The sequence below is a fragment of the Mizuhopecten yessoensis genome, unplaced genomic scaffold (assembly GCF_002113885.1).
Source record: "Mizuhopecten yessoensis strain PY_sf001 unplaced genomic scaffold, ASM211388v2 scaffold5459, whole genome shotgun sequence".
In the NCBI taxonomy this organism is placed as follows: domain Eukaryota; kingdom Metazoa; phylum Mollusca; class Bivalvia; order Pectinida; family Pectinidae; genus Mizuhopecten; species Mizuhopecten yessoensis.
In genome coordinates, this window is record NW_018406060.1 from 1,226,636 (window position 1) to 1,246,339 (window position 19,704).

The 19,704-nt window shown below is 38.4% G+C and overlaps 1 protein-coding gene across 1 annotated transcript in view; it reads right to left on the minus strand.

The window, feature by feature from the left end:
* LOC110450740 (synaptotagmin-12-like) overlaps positions 1 to 19,208 on the minus strand; it is a 52,366-nt gene extending 33,158 nt beyond the window's left edge. Inside the window, exon 1 of the mRNA XM_021498420.1 lies at positions 19,008 to 19,208. The gene's annotated coding sequence lies outside the window, so the exon portion shown is untranslated. The remainder of the gene's footprint in view (positions 1 to 19,007) is intronic.
* Positions 19,209 to 19,704: the final 496 nt, after the last annotated feature.

The following is a 19,704-nucleotide window of genomic DNA, read 5'->3' on the forward strand; positions in this document are numbered from 1 at the left end:
GCAAGTAAAAGCATACTGTGGTTTCATCAAACGTGTATCTGTTAACAGTAACGACAGATGAAATACAAGTCTGCATGCTTTTTGAAGTAATAACGTGACGACAGTAGTACGAGAACTGTTAAATATAAGCATAAAGATGTCAATGAAAAATATGATTATCTACTTATAAGGAGAAAATTCAATTTGCACTCACTTTATTGCATATTCGTTCTCAGTTTTCAAAAAAATGAAAAAAAAAAAGAAAAGAAAAAACCCCACTGTCTTTTAATACCAAATGATAGCTGCAATACCATATACATATACATACAGCCTGCTCCAGTATGCCCTATTGGCTGTCACGTTTTATTTCTATCTGACAATCACATGAGCTATTAGCAATTCAATCCCTACACGACAAAGTCCAACATTCTTTACAAGGTGTACATGGTGCAAAAATCATTTCAGTCTAAATCAAGAGGCTATTCTGCCTCTTACGCTACGATTCGAAGGCCTCTCACAAGAAGCCTATTAGTCGGATAAGACTATAAGGACGCAACAGGACTGCATGATGGCGTGATCAATGTTGGAGCTGCTTACTGCAGTATCGATGGGAAAACCGCATAACGCAAGCTGAATACTATAGAGTAATCGAGGTCCAAGAGATCTTAACGAAGAGAGGTTTATAATGTACAGAACCAGCTGACTTGGTGTATATGACGGACCTCACTCATTTCCAAAATATTTCCTCACTAAAAAATAACAAGTATGTTAATGAGTAGTGGTTTGATTTTAATGATTTAAAGGGCGGCACACGGGTAAACTTGTGACCCGTCCGCTGCCTGCCTGCCTGCAGTGTTAGAGTGCAAATAGGCTAGATGTCTCCATGATTTTTGACAGCTGACTTCGGCGCACTGTGGCATAGTGAGTTGTTATCAGCAGTTTAGAGTCGAGACACCGGTCATTTGCACTCTTTACTTGACAAAGAAATGAAATATTCCCGCAGTTTGCAGTAGAAGCGGGAATAATTTATATCCCTTGGCAGGAACAGCAGAGAGCTGTCACGTTTACTTGGGTACTCGGGTGGTGGATGTTGTCAGCGATGTCATTTCTAGACGCCTTCTCGAGCGTTTATACGTCCTTTCAGCAAGCTAGCGGCAAATCAGATATTTGCGTTGTCTTGTTTCATGCAAGTCGCTCAGTGAAGCGAGACACAGACGTTTTCGAAAGCTCGCAAAATGAGTTTTCAATTCCTGTTTGTGCTCAAAACAAACTGAGCCTGTAATATTCATAACAAACAGATTTATCTTATTCCGAGTATATTTCTCAACTATTATACCACTACTTTAGTAGCTCTCTACAAAGATATCTCATTAAATATCTAAATTTTCAGTTCAAAGTTTGAGATCTCTGTCAGCCCTGTGTTAGTCATCCTCGATATCCAGCACTCACTTTCACTTTCGCTCTCTGCAGCCCTGGAATATGTCATAGCAAAATTGAAGGCACGAAGATAGCTGTTTAATTTGTCACGGGTAAAAAAACTGACCAATCGCTAGGCAGATACCTGTCCTTTGAAGATTACAAAGGAGAGACGCCCGACTTCAAAGCCTGTCAATTTTTACCGTTTCGTGACCGCGTAATTCTTTTGATGTACATCAAATGATCAAACTCGTCTTCTTGTCTCATCAACAAGGTGGCGCACACTGAGCCTTCAATTTTGCTATGACATTTTTCAGGGGTGTAGAGAGCGAACGTGAGCGTAACCGCTGGATATCGAGGATGTTTTTGCAATGTACCATGTCTCTCTACACTGTACTATGTGTTGTTGGTGGTGTGATTGTGCTGTAGTACTAAATAACAAAGAACTGAGCTGTCGTGTTTGAGGAATGGAACCTAACCTGTCATCGCTTGGGCGAATGCTCAACACAAAGGCAATAGGGATAACAGTAATCCAACCAAAATACAGTGAACAAAAGGATCCCAAAAGTTGCAAAGGGTGCAGCAGATACATTTTGGTTGCTTTCTTGTCCCGAAGAAGGGACATAAAATCAAATATCGAATTCTGCAGTTTGGTTTGGTTTGGTTTAGTATTGTTTAACGTCCTATCACAGCTATGGTCATTTAAGGACGGCCTCACGTGTGTGCAATATGCATGCGTGTAGTGTATGTGTGTGTGTTGGGAGGCTGTGATATGTTCGTGTTTGTCTCCTTGTGAAAGCGCGGAACTGATGTCGACCTATCCAGGCTCGTGTACATTAAACTTTGTATATGCTCAAACATGAATTTTCAAATCAACTTTCTTCTAAATCGCTAAAATCCTGCGAGACAGAAAAAGGTAAAGAGTGATCATATTGACTTGTTTTCGGCTTGAAATCTTTCAAAATTTCTTTCAAGTCATTTACAAATAATTATTTGTTTTATTGATTTATCACTGAATTAATAATTTAAGCTTGAACACATAATCTTAATGTTAGCATAAGAATGGCAGATGCTAATATTTCTTGAGTGGTTGTTCCGAAGGCGGCGTATCGTTCGAAGTGATTATTCGGACAAGATATATGATAACTGAAATATATGATGACCGTTAACAGAAGATTGCAGGGTCTAAATGTCCAGTATCAGACACAAGATAGCAAACGTATAGACTACGTACCTAGCCATCATTTCTGCTTACTAACATTAATAAAACGATACGGCCAGATATTTATATCGAGACTGAAAAACGAGATGAACATCAATATTTCGTCATTTACATTTTAACAAAGACATTTGCGTGTATTTGCATTCAACTGACCAAGCGCACTATATCTGTATCGAACACTCTTCCTATTGATTCGATTTCATAAAAATACTTTGACATTTTAAACGTGCAATTTTATAACCCCGCCACTTCAAATGAGGGCAATGTAGGTTTCATCAAATCAGATAGTTACTAGACATTTCTCTGCAAAGCTTTAATGATAGTGATTTTTAGTCATGAATCTTATAAAAGGAGGATTCATGCTCCTAATTGATCAGGGTAAATTTAAGTCCACAATCTTCTAAGGAGGGCCGTGTAGGTTTCCAACAATTAGCATATTCAAATGTTCGACATTTCTCTGTGAGGCTTTGATGATTTTTTCTTATCATAAATTTAATTAAAACAGGATACAGTTTTTAGATGTTCCTGATTGAAGTCAACAATCTCCTCCGAAACTGCGTCATTATCATTTATATGAGCATGGTACTATTCATTTACGAGTGGTTAATATTCTTTTGCCTATACGAGGGTATGTTATTCTACTGTAAATGATATTAGTCCAACAATAGCCACATCGTACGTCAGCTGCGTTTTGTATCGTATCTGGACGGTAATTAACAGAAGGTGGTAATTGGTGTGTCTTTACAATGAGGAACGGAGTTGGTCCCTCCTAGTGCTCAGATTATGGTGTAATTGTTTAAGGAGGGACGGAGGTGGTCCTTCCCATAGTTGTCAATTATGATATAATTGTTCGAGGAGGAACGGAGGTGGTCCCTCCTAGTGGTCAAATTAATGTTTCCTGCCTGGTCGGTGCTGTATTACTGTTATTTGTGGCCCAAGTAATGTTAAAACATATCGATAATCAGAATGACCAGAGAAGACCTATATTATTAACTACGGTTGAACAGGCATGGTAATCCACACGTGCCAGCCATTGACAGGACACGTGACTACCCTGTCTTCGGTTATTGAATTACCGATAACGAAGAACATCTTTATTATTTTGTTAAAAGACACAAGTATTTTGGTGATGTTTAGTGACATTCCTATGAATTATTTTTCAGTATTTACTACGGAATCAAAGCTTTAGAAAGCACAGTTTACAATGTAATAAAGCTTTAATTACATTTGTATGCTTAGATGTGTTAACTTTTAGTCAGTGTGTATGATTTATGTAAATACTATATATGTGTTAGTCAGAAAAGACTTTTGAGAGAGAGAGAGAGAGAGAGAGAGAGGGCGGGAGTGCAAATCAATATGTTACACATTATGGCTGAGCCCTGAGACATCCTTCTATTGGCTACGACATTCATAATAGTTCACGTCTGAAATCGCAAAATCGTCGGCGAGCGCTAGACACATTTTTTTGAATCTAGTTCGTGACAAAGCATACAAAAGAATCTAAAACCGTCAAGATTTTACCAATCATATTAGAGAGGCGACAATTCACGGCTGTCATTAGGTAACAGCCACATATAAAAGCATCGTTGATGACTATTTTTGGTGTAAATTGTCTGGTACGATATTTTGTATTAACTGTTGCGGACACGCGGCGAGCTGTCAGGGTCTATTTCGGTGTATACCATCCTCTTGTCAGACGCGTTATGGTATTAGGAGCTCACAATTACTACCGGCCACGCCAATGGTACAGGGAGCAACACACAAATGCGAGACACGTTCGTTCTACACAAGGGTCAAGCCAGGGGAATTAGTCTGAGCGAAGTACAATAACTTCATATCATATTGTCGAGCGTATACAGACGAGATGTTAAAAAATGTGTACCGTCACTACATGCGGAAGGTAAACGTCTAACAATTTAAATAAAGTTAAGGTGTACCGTCACTACATGCGGAAGGTAAATGTCTAGCCATTTAAATAAAGTTAAGGTGTACCGTCACTATATGCGGAAGGTAAATGTCTAGCCATTTAAATAAAGTTAAGGTGTACCGTCACTATATGCGGAAGGTAAATGTCTAGCCATTTAAATAAAGTTAAGGTGTACCGTCACTATATGCGGAAGGTAAATGTCTAGCCATTTAAATAGGTTAAGGTGTACCGTCCCTACATGCGGAAGGTAAATGTCTAGCCATTTAAATAGGTTAAGGTGTACCGTCCCTACATGCGGAAGGTAAATGTCTAGCCATTTAAATAAAGTTAAGGTGTACCGTCACTACATGCGGAAGCTAAATGTCTAGGCATTTAAATAGGTTAAGGTGTACCGTCACTACATGCGGAAGGTAAATGTCTAGGCATTTAAATAGGTTTAGGTGTACCGTCACTACATGCGGAAGGTAAATGTCTAGGCATTTAAATAGGTTTAGGTGTACCGTCACTACATGCGGAAGGTAAATGTCTAGGCATTTAAATAAGTTAAGGTGTACCGTCACTACGGTATATGAGGAAGGCAACTGTCAAACCATGCAGGACATTTCATTGACGGATAGATTACTAATCGGAACAAACATCTCAGGGAAGAAATATGCTATATCGACATATGAGGAATGATTTATGCTGATTTTCTAATCATGTTAATTTGTTAGAAACGAAGAGGATAACACAACAGAGGGCTGAAGCCAGAAATTCTATCATCTAGTAGTGTATCACCGTGTAATATTGAAACACAACGACAACGATTACTGTAATTACTGTTTGAGTGCATGAAGCATTTTGTTTTAAAGGTTTTATAGAATTTTACAACACAGTGAGATCATTTGCATCCTTTATTGAAATGTTATTTAAACTAGTAAAATACTTAAGAAGAACACTTGAGTCACGATACATTCCAATTAATCGAAATGTCACATTGCTATATTTATCTTTGCAGTTTCTAAAATTAAGTATTTCGAAAGAGACCTTGTTCCTTTGATATTGGAGGACGTTACAGTTTTTTTGCATCTAATTTCCGTTCTGTTACTAATACAACTGCATGCGGAAGGTAAATGTCTAACAATTTAAATAAGTTAAGGTGTACCGTCACTATATGCGGAAGGTAAATGTCTAGCCATTTAAATAAAGTTAAGGAGTGTCAAATAATTTAAGCTAAGATGCACCGTCACTACGGTATATGAGGAAGGCAACTGTCAAACCATACAGGACATTTCATTAACGTATAGATTACTAATCGGAACAAACATCTCAGGGAAGAAATATGCTATAACGACATATGAGGAATGATTTGTGCTGGTTTTCTATTTTTTTTTTAATTTTTTAGAAACGAAGAGGATAACACAACAAAGGGCTGAAGCCAGAAATTCTATCATCTAGTAGTGTATCACCGTGTAATATTGAAACACAAAGGCAACGCTTACTGTAATTACTGTTTGAGTACATGAAGCATTTTGTTTTAAAGGTTTTATAGAATTGTACAACGCAATCATATCGTTTGCATCATTGCAATTCTAGTAAAATACTTAAGAAGAACACTTGAGTCACGATACGTTCCAATTAATCGAAATGTCACATTGCTATATATGTCTTTGCAGTTTCTAAGATAAAGTACTTCGAAAGAGACCTTGTTCCTTTGATATTGGAGGACGTTACAGTTTTTTTCGCATCTAATTTCCGTTCTGTTACTAATACAACTGCACAGGTACGTCCTTAACCCTGTACCCGACGTGAAAATAAACTTAAGGTCATAGGAGTGTATTGCTAAACGGAAATAGGAAGTACATCCCTAGTTGAAAATCCAATGTAGGGAGACAGTATCACAATTTCCGTATATTCTAATGTTTAATATTAAACTGATAAATATTGTATGCTTATTATTGACAGAACAGTGTGTTCTTTCAATATTAAAGTATTGCAAAGCTATAACTAAAAATATAACTAAAAAATTTGAAAAAATTCTACTCAGATATGGCGACACAATCCTATTACCTTAAATAGACACAACCTATACCTTATTGAGCCGTCCTGTTCCACTAAACTGTAGCATTGGAGGAACTAACAATGACGACGTAGTCACATATAGGGTTTAATTCAACACGACACTCGGAACACTGATTCATATTGCAATGATAAAGTCCTCGGGCTGTGCTCATCCCTATTGTTGTACGTAAATGCGATAGACCGAACATTGTCTATAGACGAATAGACTGTAGACCAGAATTAGTCCTTTCTCTCACTCAATGGGCTGAGATGTTAAAAGTTAACAAGTTTATTATCATCAACAGTGTTTAACAGGAGTTACATGAGTGTATCTTCCCGACACGCCGATTAGTTTATGTGGAGGAATAAGAACACTCCACCCTATTAGGGGAAATCCGGTATTCAAAAAGTGTTTGTTAAATAATCTAACACAGCATAAATAAAAAAGTGAATATTTGGTATTAAGAATACGTAAATTCAAACATCCATTTACAGTATGAAGATCAGAAATAATTGGGACAAACCGAGATTTGATAATCTCAGGAACAGTCATTAGTGTATGTTTCCTAGACCGTATTCATACAAAACAGGTTATTCCAATCGTGAACGGCAGTAAACGTGCCTTAACTGATTCTTTATTGAAGAGGCTACTCCAAATATTCTATGATTTCCGTCATAGATGACGGCTACTGAAAGATAATATACAACCTAGACATGCTAGTTTTTGAAGACTACGGGCAAGTTTATGATAGCCACTATATGAACTGATTTCCTTGTACGTTTCTAGGCAGGTTTCCTTTGTGTTTTTCAGATGATCAGTTTAAAGACGAAGTATTACTTGGAATAGACCAAGATGTACATATAACAGGTGTCGTCGATGAAGAAGAAAACGCTTACTCTTCCGAAACACATGGTCTTAGCCTCTTTGTATGTTCTCAATGGTCTTTATGTAAATCATTGTTTTAAATTATTTCTTTTATTCATCGATTTTGAGTTCACATTACAGTTTTGTTCACAATTTAGTATTATCTTGCTGTCTTGAAGACATATTACGTCATCAAAGTGAATTACGTTATCATAGACAGCGCTTTAGATTGTGTCGTATGAGAGATCCTTCAAAAATACCCTTAAGACATTTTATCACAAAAAAACTCCATGAACCACTATATTGTCTACCTATTTTGCTAACCTCTTTGATGAGAAAGACGTGCCGAGATAAGAGACGGATTGTGATATTTTGGTACATGAATTTTCGAATATGAAACGAGAAAACGTAAATATCAAAACTTAATAGTACGTCAACCATATAACGTACCCACAGTAAACATGTCAATCTAGTTTATATTTAATAAAACTTAATGTAAAAGTACATATACCCAGGGATCATGTATAGATTGGTTGTACCAGAGACTCATATACCATCTTATAATTGACATACCAGCGTTATGTACTTTAGAAGGTAATAACGTAATGGAACAAATCAGTTTCAAAACATGATAATAGTGCTTCCGTAGTAAATGTCCTGGGACTAATGTAGATCATTAATCCGTGGTAAATGTTGTAGGACGTATGTAGATATCCACCCGTAGTAAATGTCGTGGGACTTCTGTAGATCATTTACCCGTAGTAAATGTCGTGGGACTTATGTAGATCATTCACCGGTAGTAAATGTCGTGGGACTTCTGTAGATCATTTACCCGTAGTTAATTTTGTGTTACTTCTGTAGATCATTTACCCGTAGTTAATGTCGTGGGACTTCTGTAGATCATCAACCCGTAGTCAATGTCGTGGGACTTCTGTAGATCATTTACCCGTAGTAAATGTCGTGGAACTTCTGTAGATCATTTACCCGTAGTAAATGTCGTGGGACTTCTGTAGATCATTCACCCTTAGCAAATGTCATGGGACTTCTGTAGATCATTTACCCGTAGTAAATGTCGTGGGACATCTGTAGATCATTTACCCGTAGTAAATGTCATGGGACTTCTGGAGATCATTCACCCGTAGTTAATGTCATGGGTTTTCTGTAGATCATTTACCCGTAGTAAATGTCATGGGACATCTGTAGATCATTTACCCGTAGTAAATGTCGTGGAACTTCTCTAGATCATTTACCCGTAGTAAATGTCGTGGGACTTCTGGAGATCATTCACCCGTAGTTAATGTCATGGGTTTTCTGTAGATCATTTACCCGTAGTAAATGTCACGGGACATCTGTAGATCATTTACCCGTAGTAAATGTCGTGGAACTTCTCTAGATCATTTACCCGTAGTAAATGTCGTGGGACATCTGTAGATCATTTACCCGTAGTAAATGTCATGGGACATCTGTAGATCATTTACCCGTAGTAAATGTCATGGGACTTCTGTAGATCATTTACCCGTATTTAAATTCGTGGGACTTCTTCAGATCATTAATCCGTTGTTAATACCGTGGGACTTCTGTAGATCATTAATCCGTGGTAAATGTCGTGGGACATCTTCAGATCATTAATCCGTAGTTTATTTCCTTTGTACGTGAACTACTTTACGGCAATGAGATATCGTGATTATCCTCCGTACATTACAATGTAGGACACTTAAATTTGCGCATGTTAGTCTGAACACGTCACAAAGACTCTATACCCTGTGTTTACTCTGCATATGTCAGACAGTGGCATGTCTCAAGGTCGAGTAATGGCGTATTGGTTTCGAAAGGGACGTCTTAAGGCGATATCGGCTAATCCAGCGAACAAAAGCAAGTGTACAAGTGTACATTACAATATGTACAACATCGATTTTAAAGATCATGGGATGATACTAGCTTTCCTCGTAGTATTTCTGAGAGGAAATGCATTCCAATATTTTTGAGAATTTCAATGATGAATAAACATGAAGCTAAAACCCTCGAGGTTTAGTATTAACGATGAAAGTCTAAAATTATAGAAGCTTAAAATAGAAATGCGTTATCGAAAACGAGGCTAAAGTAAACACGATGGGTAGGCCTTGTGTTCCTCCTATCTCTAACTTTCTCAGTTTGTATATTGATTAAGACGAGTAGCGTTAAAGCTAACACATTCTTGTACTTTTCCATGAACAAGGCACATAATGCGGTTTATTTTCATAAAATTTACACAATGTATCCGTATAGGGTGGAAACCTATTGATAAATTCATTTCTGAAACATTTAAAAAAATAAGTTACGAAGAAATACAGCACTGATAGTGACATTTTACTTAAATATCAGTTGCTTCCTTCCTTCGTTTAAAACGAGTATCATAGATATATATTTACCAAGATGTTTGCCTTGAAGTCATATCCTCTCTCTGCGAATGCTATGCTTGCTTTGAATGACTAAACAAGGTTCAACAATGCTACCGAGTTTCTGTTTTGAAATTCTATGAAAGCCTGCAAATATAACGTACCACATGGCACTGACGTGCTTCCGTAGAAAGCTCACAATGCGTATGCGATCCGTTTATGTCACAAGTTATACATTACTACTGAATAAGGAAAGGCGCCATCCCCAGGCGGGCAGCACTCTGGAACGGACTCCAAAGTCAGGAGACAGTAAACAACGGCGTCAGTGTTTGTGTAATTGTTGAAACAAGTCCAATAGCTCTTTCTGTTAAACTAATCACGTTCATGCATTGTCAGAAGATAAATCGAATTTGCCAGAGACAATATATTTTTTTTCAAATCTCAATAGTTTTGTTCAATGGCAAGACATTGAACGAAAACGTGCTTATAACGGCAAATATATGTGTTTGGGTAAATTGCATGAGGCAAACACTTTTGTACAGCAACGAGAACCGATGCAATAAAAATCAAACAACAAAATCGTATCGCGTTTCTCTCCGAGAAGAATATTAGACTGTGTATATGTTCCGTTTACAACCGCAGGGTAAGCTGTGACTGACATAACTTAAGGGATTGGCGCGGTCTGCGGACGTTATTATTGCAAATTATGTATCACATTACTTTTCCTTGAGATAAAAACACTACAAAATAAGTTCCTGGCACTACATCTAAGCAGATCGATCGCCATAGCTTCACAAGTCAGACGTGTAACAACGCTCCAATCTGACGTCAGAAACCAACTCGTCCATGCTCTCCCGTCACCTCGTCTTTGAACACAATATTTTGATATTTTCATTTCTTTTCTGTTTGAAAAAAATATATCCCGCGATTTTGAAATCAGTTCATAATCGTATTTGATATAATCATTTTTAAACTCTCTTAATTACAAAACAGGAAACATTTCTAGCATTAACATCCCATCGACATTTTGAGTCAGATAAGGCAATACGTGGCAATTCATATATTGGATTCATGTCTTGTCATTCTGTTTTGTTTTGAATAATAAACAAATGTAAATTCAGACGTAACATTTCAGTGACATAAAAGACTCATTTGAAATCAAATATTCGCCCTGAGTAAGCTGCCATTCAAAATTCTGCTAGTGTTAAAAACAGGAAAAACAATCACATTACTTGAGAAGGTTTGACTTGCAATTAACGTTTTTCGAAAGAGTACTTTTTTAAACACAATGATCCAGATGTTATTTCATGTAACAAAACCATCCACGGATATAGTTACATTGTACCACATATTAACCATCGCCAACTATACATCCTTTTTTTACGCCTTGGGTTAAAACACACTTTATTACCGGCATAATGATGGTATCAAGCACACAACAAAATTGAATTAGACTTTCACAGTCAATTAAAGCACCAGCGAGAACCTGCTCCCAAGTGGTATCCCTGTATCATTTATAAGGTAGATAATTAGAGTTTTACTGGTCATTTCCTTCATACACATAATTCATTTTGACAGTAGAGCATGAATGCCTCCCAGTGATATCAGCTAGTTGCTTTATCATCAATCTTATATTGGTGCGTAGGTTTACCCTCTCACAAACGAAACCAATCAAAATGAAGTGGCCATGGGCTAATTAGTTTCAGTAAATTGACTTATTGTGGTGGTTGGAGCATGAATTTGCTGCAAGAAGGGTGTACATTTACATTGTGAAACCTGTCGCTTACTGGAGCTACCTACATGTACCGTGAGCTCCTTCTCCAGTAATATTTGTTTTGGTCTCCGAACGTTGCGCTGAGAGATACGACTGCCGTAACAAAAATTGGGCAATGAATGGTTATTGCGTTTGAGTAGTGTTGTTTATAAAGCTTACAATTATTTCATGGAGCAAAACTACTGAGTGTTACCCTTGTCGTCCACAGAGAGTTATTTATTTCTCGCATATTATATGTATATATTTAATCTAATTGACAGGGATTAAACAATATATATAAACAACTTATAACACCCGTTGACTGGCCGGTTATCATCGAACATAAGTCCTTAAGGTCAAGAGGATATATTTGAAACAAACCAAATGTCCGATAACCTACTACAAAATAACTTGTTTTTATCGCGCATTTGTGTGATTGATGTTGATAACCGGCCGAAGAGATCCGTAAGATTTGTCAATTTCGATCAAACTAGTGGTAAAACAATCTCTGTGTCGACTAAAGGCCCGGTCACAACCCACCGTGCGTGTTTTTAGTCCGTACGTGTTTTGGGGAGGCCACGGCCGCCACGTTTTTCTGAAAACGTTGGGAGGGAGTGGCAAGAGCATGGAGAGAGTACGTCAACGCACGTCACTCGCACGGTTGCGCAATGTGTACGTGGCCCGCACTGAGGCGGTACCCACCACGTACGGATAATATAAGTTTGATAACTTGTGCCCAATCCATTTGCTTGGCAATAAAATATGTTTAAACTAAACTAAAAAACGGATCCCCAAGTTTTGCCCACGTTTTTGCAAGTAGACAGCACGCACTTGCAAGTACGGCGGGTTGGGACCAAGGCCTAACCGGAAGCGGATGTACGTGCCCTCTGCTCATTTCCTCCCGCCGACAGTATAACCTATCGTGTGTAATAAACCGTCAACATTGTCTTTCAGTTAATTGTGTATTTTGGAATCGCTTTGGGGGTTGACAAGGAGAGAAGGATGGAGGAGTTTTTTTTATGTCGCGGAGACAGTTTATGCTATATATATATATTTTATCGATTTTGAGTTCCGCCCACACTACCAATAACGTTACCTTGCATACTAAAGCGACCGATGACAATAGGCTTGTCACAGCCAGGCACAGCGGAACATCGCTACATTGACATCGTGCGATCAATAATTTACCTGGTAGAGTTCCACAGTTGGAGCTAGAAACAAGTGGTGATGATGGCGGGATCAAGGTTCATTTACTTGAACGCCAGTAAATATTGGCGTAGCGTCAAGAGGCCGACGGGTTTGGAGCACTGCCCTATACATGTAGGTACTTCCATGAATAAGGGAAATATTGATGCTAAAGTCGTGTAAATATCTAACAATTGATATACACACTGACAGGATAAAGAATGCAGATTAGGTACATACGTTCGATTAATGCCAACACATATATATATTAAATACACCCATTTGACCAACGCCGAGCTATAATTATATAAATTAAAACACCACCGTGACCGACGTCAAGCCATATTGAGAGATAGAATTCAACACTTTGACCAACGCTGATCTAAACTTTCATAAAAAAAAATACGCATTACTGTGACCAACGCAGAACCATACCTATTAAATAAGTATAAAATGTATACTTATACATAAGAAACACCACCACCACAGAGTCCTATTGAAATATTTAATTCGCCGCTTTGATCAGCGCCCGGCCATACTTACAGATTATATACTACATTATATGTTGAAATCAAAGACGACCCATAGGTACAGATTAAAATCTATATTGTAATCACCAACGACCCATAGTTACTGATTAGATACTATGTTGTATGCTGTAAACCAACAACGACCCATAGTTACAGATTAGATACTATCTTGTATATGTAAACCAAAAACAACCCATAGTTACAGATTAGATACTATCTTGTATATTGTAAACCAACAACGACCCATATTCTGTAACCAACGACGGGCAATAGTTACAGATAAAATTCCAAGTTATAGCGCATGACATGCAAAGTTACTGATTTAAATCACTATTTTGACCAACGCTGATCCATATTTAAAGATGAGATACATCACTTGCTGCTTGGACCAACGCCGAGCCTTGCAAATAAATGCATTACTCTGATCACGCCAAACCATATTAATAGTGAATTTGAGCTTCATTTATTTTTCAACATTCGTTTTCGATATAATTTGAATGGTTTACGTACACGATAAGCAAGCAACTGATTTACATGTGAAACTGTGAAGCTCTTGAAAATCAATGAAAATTTGACACAAGTTTCAGAGGTGTATTCTGCATTTTATATCAACTCATCAATACATGTAACATTAGAACTGAATCGCTGTTCGACTTTTCAGTATCTTTTGAAAACAAAACGCCCCGGTTTTAAATTCTTGCTATCGCAGCGTTTCCAACACACGAGTTACATAAAACTGATATCAAACTCCAGACTCGCCGTAAATTGTACACTGTACACTTTTTTTCACACAACAATAAATATTCAGTTCGTATTCAAGGCATTCACATTTAAATTTAAAGTTTTCATATCATTCTCTTTTCATTACAATATCTCCATCTTGATTTTCTATCATCAATAACTCGGAAGATTCATCACATTTCATTTTATAACGGTGTCAGATATTAATAAACCGATAAGGAATAATATTGTTAACCTGCCATATTAGACGAAGACCGGTATATGCTACAGAACCCCGAGAGTGACAAATGATAAAATACATGAGGGGCTTCCGCGGAATACGGTCATGTCCAATCTCTGTAATATTGAATACATTTGAAAAGACAAATTAATTCCAGTTGATTGTGACACTTTGGCGAAATGAATTGAATTGAAATGAATTAAAAGGGGTAGTTGTTATTCTTCCAATTGCAAGGCGGTTTTAGTCTTCCGTGCGCTTTGCTCCTCCAAGAAAAAATTAACAGTCGTTCCCGAACGGATGTTAATCTCTCCAGTGATTATGTTCGTTGTTTACAATATGCACGACTTTTAGCACTCCTTTAGAGTTGAACGACCACTTTCGGACCCCTTAATTATAAGTTGGTAGTTGCCGAATATACAAATAAGCGCAAAATTAAAAAGTAAACCTTCTTCACCTTGTTACCCATCAATGTTTCGTCTTAATATTTTAATGGACACTCTTTTTGCACATTTTCGTTTACTTTACAACGACAAGCAAAGCCAACACGGTCGTCATCATGATGGTCAACGCCATTAGATAGTACCTGCCCGGTTCCGATGGAAGTCTTTTTATAGTAATACAATACCATAAACTATCTTAAACCACCCAATCTGGTTCAATCTGGATGTTTCATAAAATTAATGACTCCTATACATTTTAAATGGCAACAAAATGGTTTGCATGTAAAAGTTGCATTTAGTTAGCATTATGCAGAATACCACATCAACCCAACACGTGACAATCAAGTAACTTTGTGAGCAGACACCGTTGAGCTGCGGCATACACAAATCATATAGAAAATGTACCCTTTCTCTGTATTTTTCTATTATAAGAATTTATAACAAAAATAGAATAGAAAAAAATATTTTTAAATGCAGCTAGCAGTATTCCAAAACCAATGACTTAAAAATGCAGTATGCGCGCAGCAATGCACACAATATCAAAGATAGAACAACACAAGAACCCCCTGGAGTTCTGAGAAATCAAAATAGTTTTCTCTTATTGTTAAGAATCAACTTATACTTTGGAAAAAAACCATTCCGTTGAACTATTGCTGTTAAATTCCATTTCATCTACTGAAGTTATAACTTTGCACTATATCTCAATTGATGACAAGAGTATGTTTTCTTTTGAAACTGGTCTGGAATGTTTTTCATAGAATGCTTGCCTATCAAAGCCAGCAATTGCGACCTTCCTCTGCAATATTGCATTCGTCGAACCCCTATTTCCCTAAACAAATGGCTTCTAGCACAAAATGGCTTCATACAAACAACTCGCGGCTATGTCTCCTCCATCAAATGTATATAAGGAAAATTGTCTTCGACAAATAATCCTCAAAATATCGCTCCCGATAAACACCTCTCGTCCATATCGCCTCCGACAAATACCAATTTAGTACGATAAGCTACATGTATATATTATACAACAGTTCGGGTATTAGATTGGGGGATATAGCAAGTTTCTGGTTCCCTTGGCTTGTTTTGCTTGCTTTGGACACGGACAATTGACAAGTTTAGTCATTCTAGCCAAACAACACTGTAAAAATAGACGTTTTGTTCCTAAAGACCAGATGTGTTCATATATATATATATGATATAACCTGTTCTCGGTAAAGGGAAAATTATGTTTGAGATGTTTCTTTTCGTACTAACTCCCTTGATTTGAGGAAAAACTTCCTTGGCAACAAAGTGGGGAGGGATATAGTATTTAACGAGTTACCTTAATAGAGTAAATATTGGTCCTAAATGACTTAAATTCTCGATGGGCTACAAAACAATAATAGGTAGAGTTACTATAAGTGACGTCCATGGTATGCGATTGAAAGAACACATATGCAAAAATGATTAAATTTGGTTGTTATGGCAGCGTGGTCATCTCAAGGGCAGTATTGATAAACCATTGCGTCGTTATGACACGATGTCTGACCATATCACAGATGTTATACGGTTAATTGAATGGCTTTCTAATTAGCATCATCAATACTTCATAGCAGCACCTGCGTATGAATCACGCTCGTGTTTGAGTTGTTATATTTGGTTCTCGTTTTAGCTTTCTGCTACACTGTAAAAACGTTTCTTAAAACGCAAATCTCTTAATGATTACTGTTTACGAGTATATACGCATGTCTTGAGTGTACCGGGACTCTTTTCGGAAACACACCCAAGTGTTAGCAGTACACAGAGATTCAATAGGTCAGAGCACGTGGACCATTATGTACGAAGCTAACTAGTTGAACAATACGTCCCCGATGGCTTCCATTGATCGTAGGACAAGTTATGCATGTGATACGTCCCAGAGGCTGACTGGCATGCACATGGCCATACAGTGTATCACAATGGGGTATCACGCTGGTCATATGGACACATGCTATTGAAAGCTGTTAGATTTCCATGTACTGAAACGAGTGCCAATCAAAGACGATCGTAAAGGCACAGAGTATAAGCCAGTCCACCTGTTGATCTATCGATTTCAGCATCATTATAAAATTTTAAATGTTTTTACATTCATACTGATGAATACAGATATAGATAATCGACTGCTTTGTTTCACCTGTTTTGATAATCGTTATGAAACATTTAACGGTTAAATTCTTGAATTGACCCATTTATTTGATAATGACACAACTATGTTTGGACCATTTGTGTTTCCTTACCCACTTATGTTTAAACCTCATTCTCAGTCCTGACACGCACACGCACACAGACACCTGTACATGGACTCCAAGTCCAGACCTGATATGGACACACCGTGTCCCTTACACATTCGTGTTTAAGTCCTTTACAAATCTGTGTAAAGATAACTAACGTCCCAGACACATATATGCATGGAACCCTACGTCCCTGCATGGAAGCCTACGTCCCTGACATTCACACATACATGTATGTACTATTCACTTCTCCGACACATCTGGGTTTGACCCATACGTCCCTTATACCGTTAAGGTTGGACCCTCATGTCCTGCCACACCTAGGGCTCGATCACGACGTCCCTGACACACCTAGGGTTGAACACTCACGTCCCTGATACATATAGGGTTGGGTCCCAACGTCCCTGACACGCCTAGGGTTGAACCTTCAAATCTCTGGCACACCTAGGGCTGAACCCTCACGTCACCCTGACTCACTTAGGGTTGTACCACTACGTCCCTGACACACCTAGGGTTGAACCCTCATGTCCCTGATACACATAGGGTTGAACCCTCACGTCCCTGATACACTTAGGTTTGGACCACTACGTCACTGACACACTTATGGTAGGACCCCAACCTCCCTGATATACCTAGGGTTGGATCACTACGTCCCTGATATACCTAGGATTGGACCCTCACGGCCCCGACTCACTTAAGGTTGTATCCCCACGTCCCTGATAAGCCTAGGGTTGGATCCCCATGTTCCTGATACACCTAGGTTGGACCCTCATGACCCTGACAAACCTAGGGTTGGATCACTTTGTCCCTGACACAATACCCCAACGTCACTGACACACCTAGGGTTGGATCAATACGTCCCTGATACACTTTGTGTTTGACTCCAACGTCCCTGATACACTAAGGATTGAACATTCGCGTCCCTGACACAACTAGGGTTGAACCCCCACGTCCCTGAAAAACCACCTAGGGTTGGACCTCAACGTCCCCGACACACGTATGGTTTGATCCCCACGTCCCTGATAACCTAGGGTTGGACCCCAACGTCCCTGACACACTTAAGGTTGGATCTGTATCTCTACGTCCCTGACACACTTAAGGTTGGATCTGTATCTCTACGTCCCTGACACACTTAAGGTTGGATCTGTATCTCTACGTCCCTGACACACTTAAGGTTGGATCTGTATCTCTACGTCCCTGACACACTTAAGGTTGGATCTGTATCTCTACGTCCCTGACACACTTAAGGTTGGATCTGTAGCTCTACGTCCCTGACACACTTGTGGTTTCGACCATTAACGTCCCAGGCACACTTGGTTTTTGAACATTCACTTCATTTGTGTTATTAACGTCCCTGGCACACCTGTTTAGGGACACTTACGTCTCAGGTACACCTGTGTATGGCCACACCTGTGTATGGTCACTTACGTCCCAGGTTCACCTGTGCTTGGTCATACCTGTGTATTCATTGTTTAAGTCCCCGACACACCTGTGAACGGACCCATACTTAAACTGTTGAACACATCCAAGGGGTTCATGGCACAATGATCTTTTGTATATATAAAATCGATAGAACTAGACCCAAGTGACATGTTCATTCCCGTTGTAAAGTTAAAAGTAGTGTTTCCAACGGAAGTATGATTAATTATTTAAGTGCGTTCCAGGTATATTGCTCCAGGAAAACATTGCATGGAAATGATAATCATATCCCTATATCACGATGACTTTACTTATGTTTTTCATGTTTATCTGTCAAATGAACAAACTAAATTTTCAAAAGGGGCACTGGCGAAACTCAGACATTTTCGTATACATGGTTTGGTTCATATTAAGTTTCAAGCATCACTGCGAAAGGACACTATCGCACAATCTATCACATATACTTTTTGTTACTGGTATACTTTGTGATCACCTACGAATTACATGTCTTTGCCTGTATTATAAAAAGCTTCATGGCAAATGCACTGCCTTCTAACGATACCGTAAGCTCTACCAATTCTGTCATAATAACATGTACACATACAATACACGCGCGTGTACACGCCTCCACACATCACCGCGTACTTACCTTGTTCTAGACGAATTTATCCCGACTCTGCACACTACTCCTTACTTTCGGAAGCTCTGTGATTATTACGTCGTCTCTATAGTGTCCTAGTACACATGTAATAATCCTGGTTTTCAATGTCATGTGGCTTCCGAAAGTGACGATTAGCTATACACACACCAACCGCCTGCTTCCCAAACCAACTAATGCTACCAAACAGGATCCGAGCCCACCACACTCCGGGTTCTTTCGGATCGATTGCGCGCAGCGATCTCCAAGTCTCCCACCAGCCCTAGTCCTCGTCATTGAAACGTGGATGAGACGCAGCTTTGATATCTTATCAGACAGTTAATTCATCAGATCTTGGTTTGTCATTACATCATAAATCTTGCAAATCTATATTTAATAAGTATAATACTGTATGTACTGGTACAACGTATAGGCGGCATTTGCCTATAAAACTAAACCAATGGTTGATTAATTTCGAATGTGAAGATTGTCATGTAATATTTAAGTCTCACGTTTGGTCGAGAAGCTGTCGGAATAATTCAATTTGTAAATAAACGGGAATGGCAGAGTTGTAATGGCTTTTACTGTTGTGTCACAAAACGTCATTGTACAATCACAGATACCATATCCCCACATTATCTATCTCCGTTCTATCACAGATACCATACCCACACATTATCTAAATCTGTTCAATCACAGATACCATACC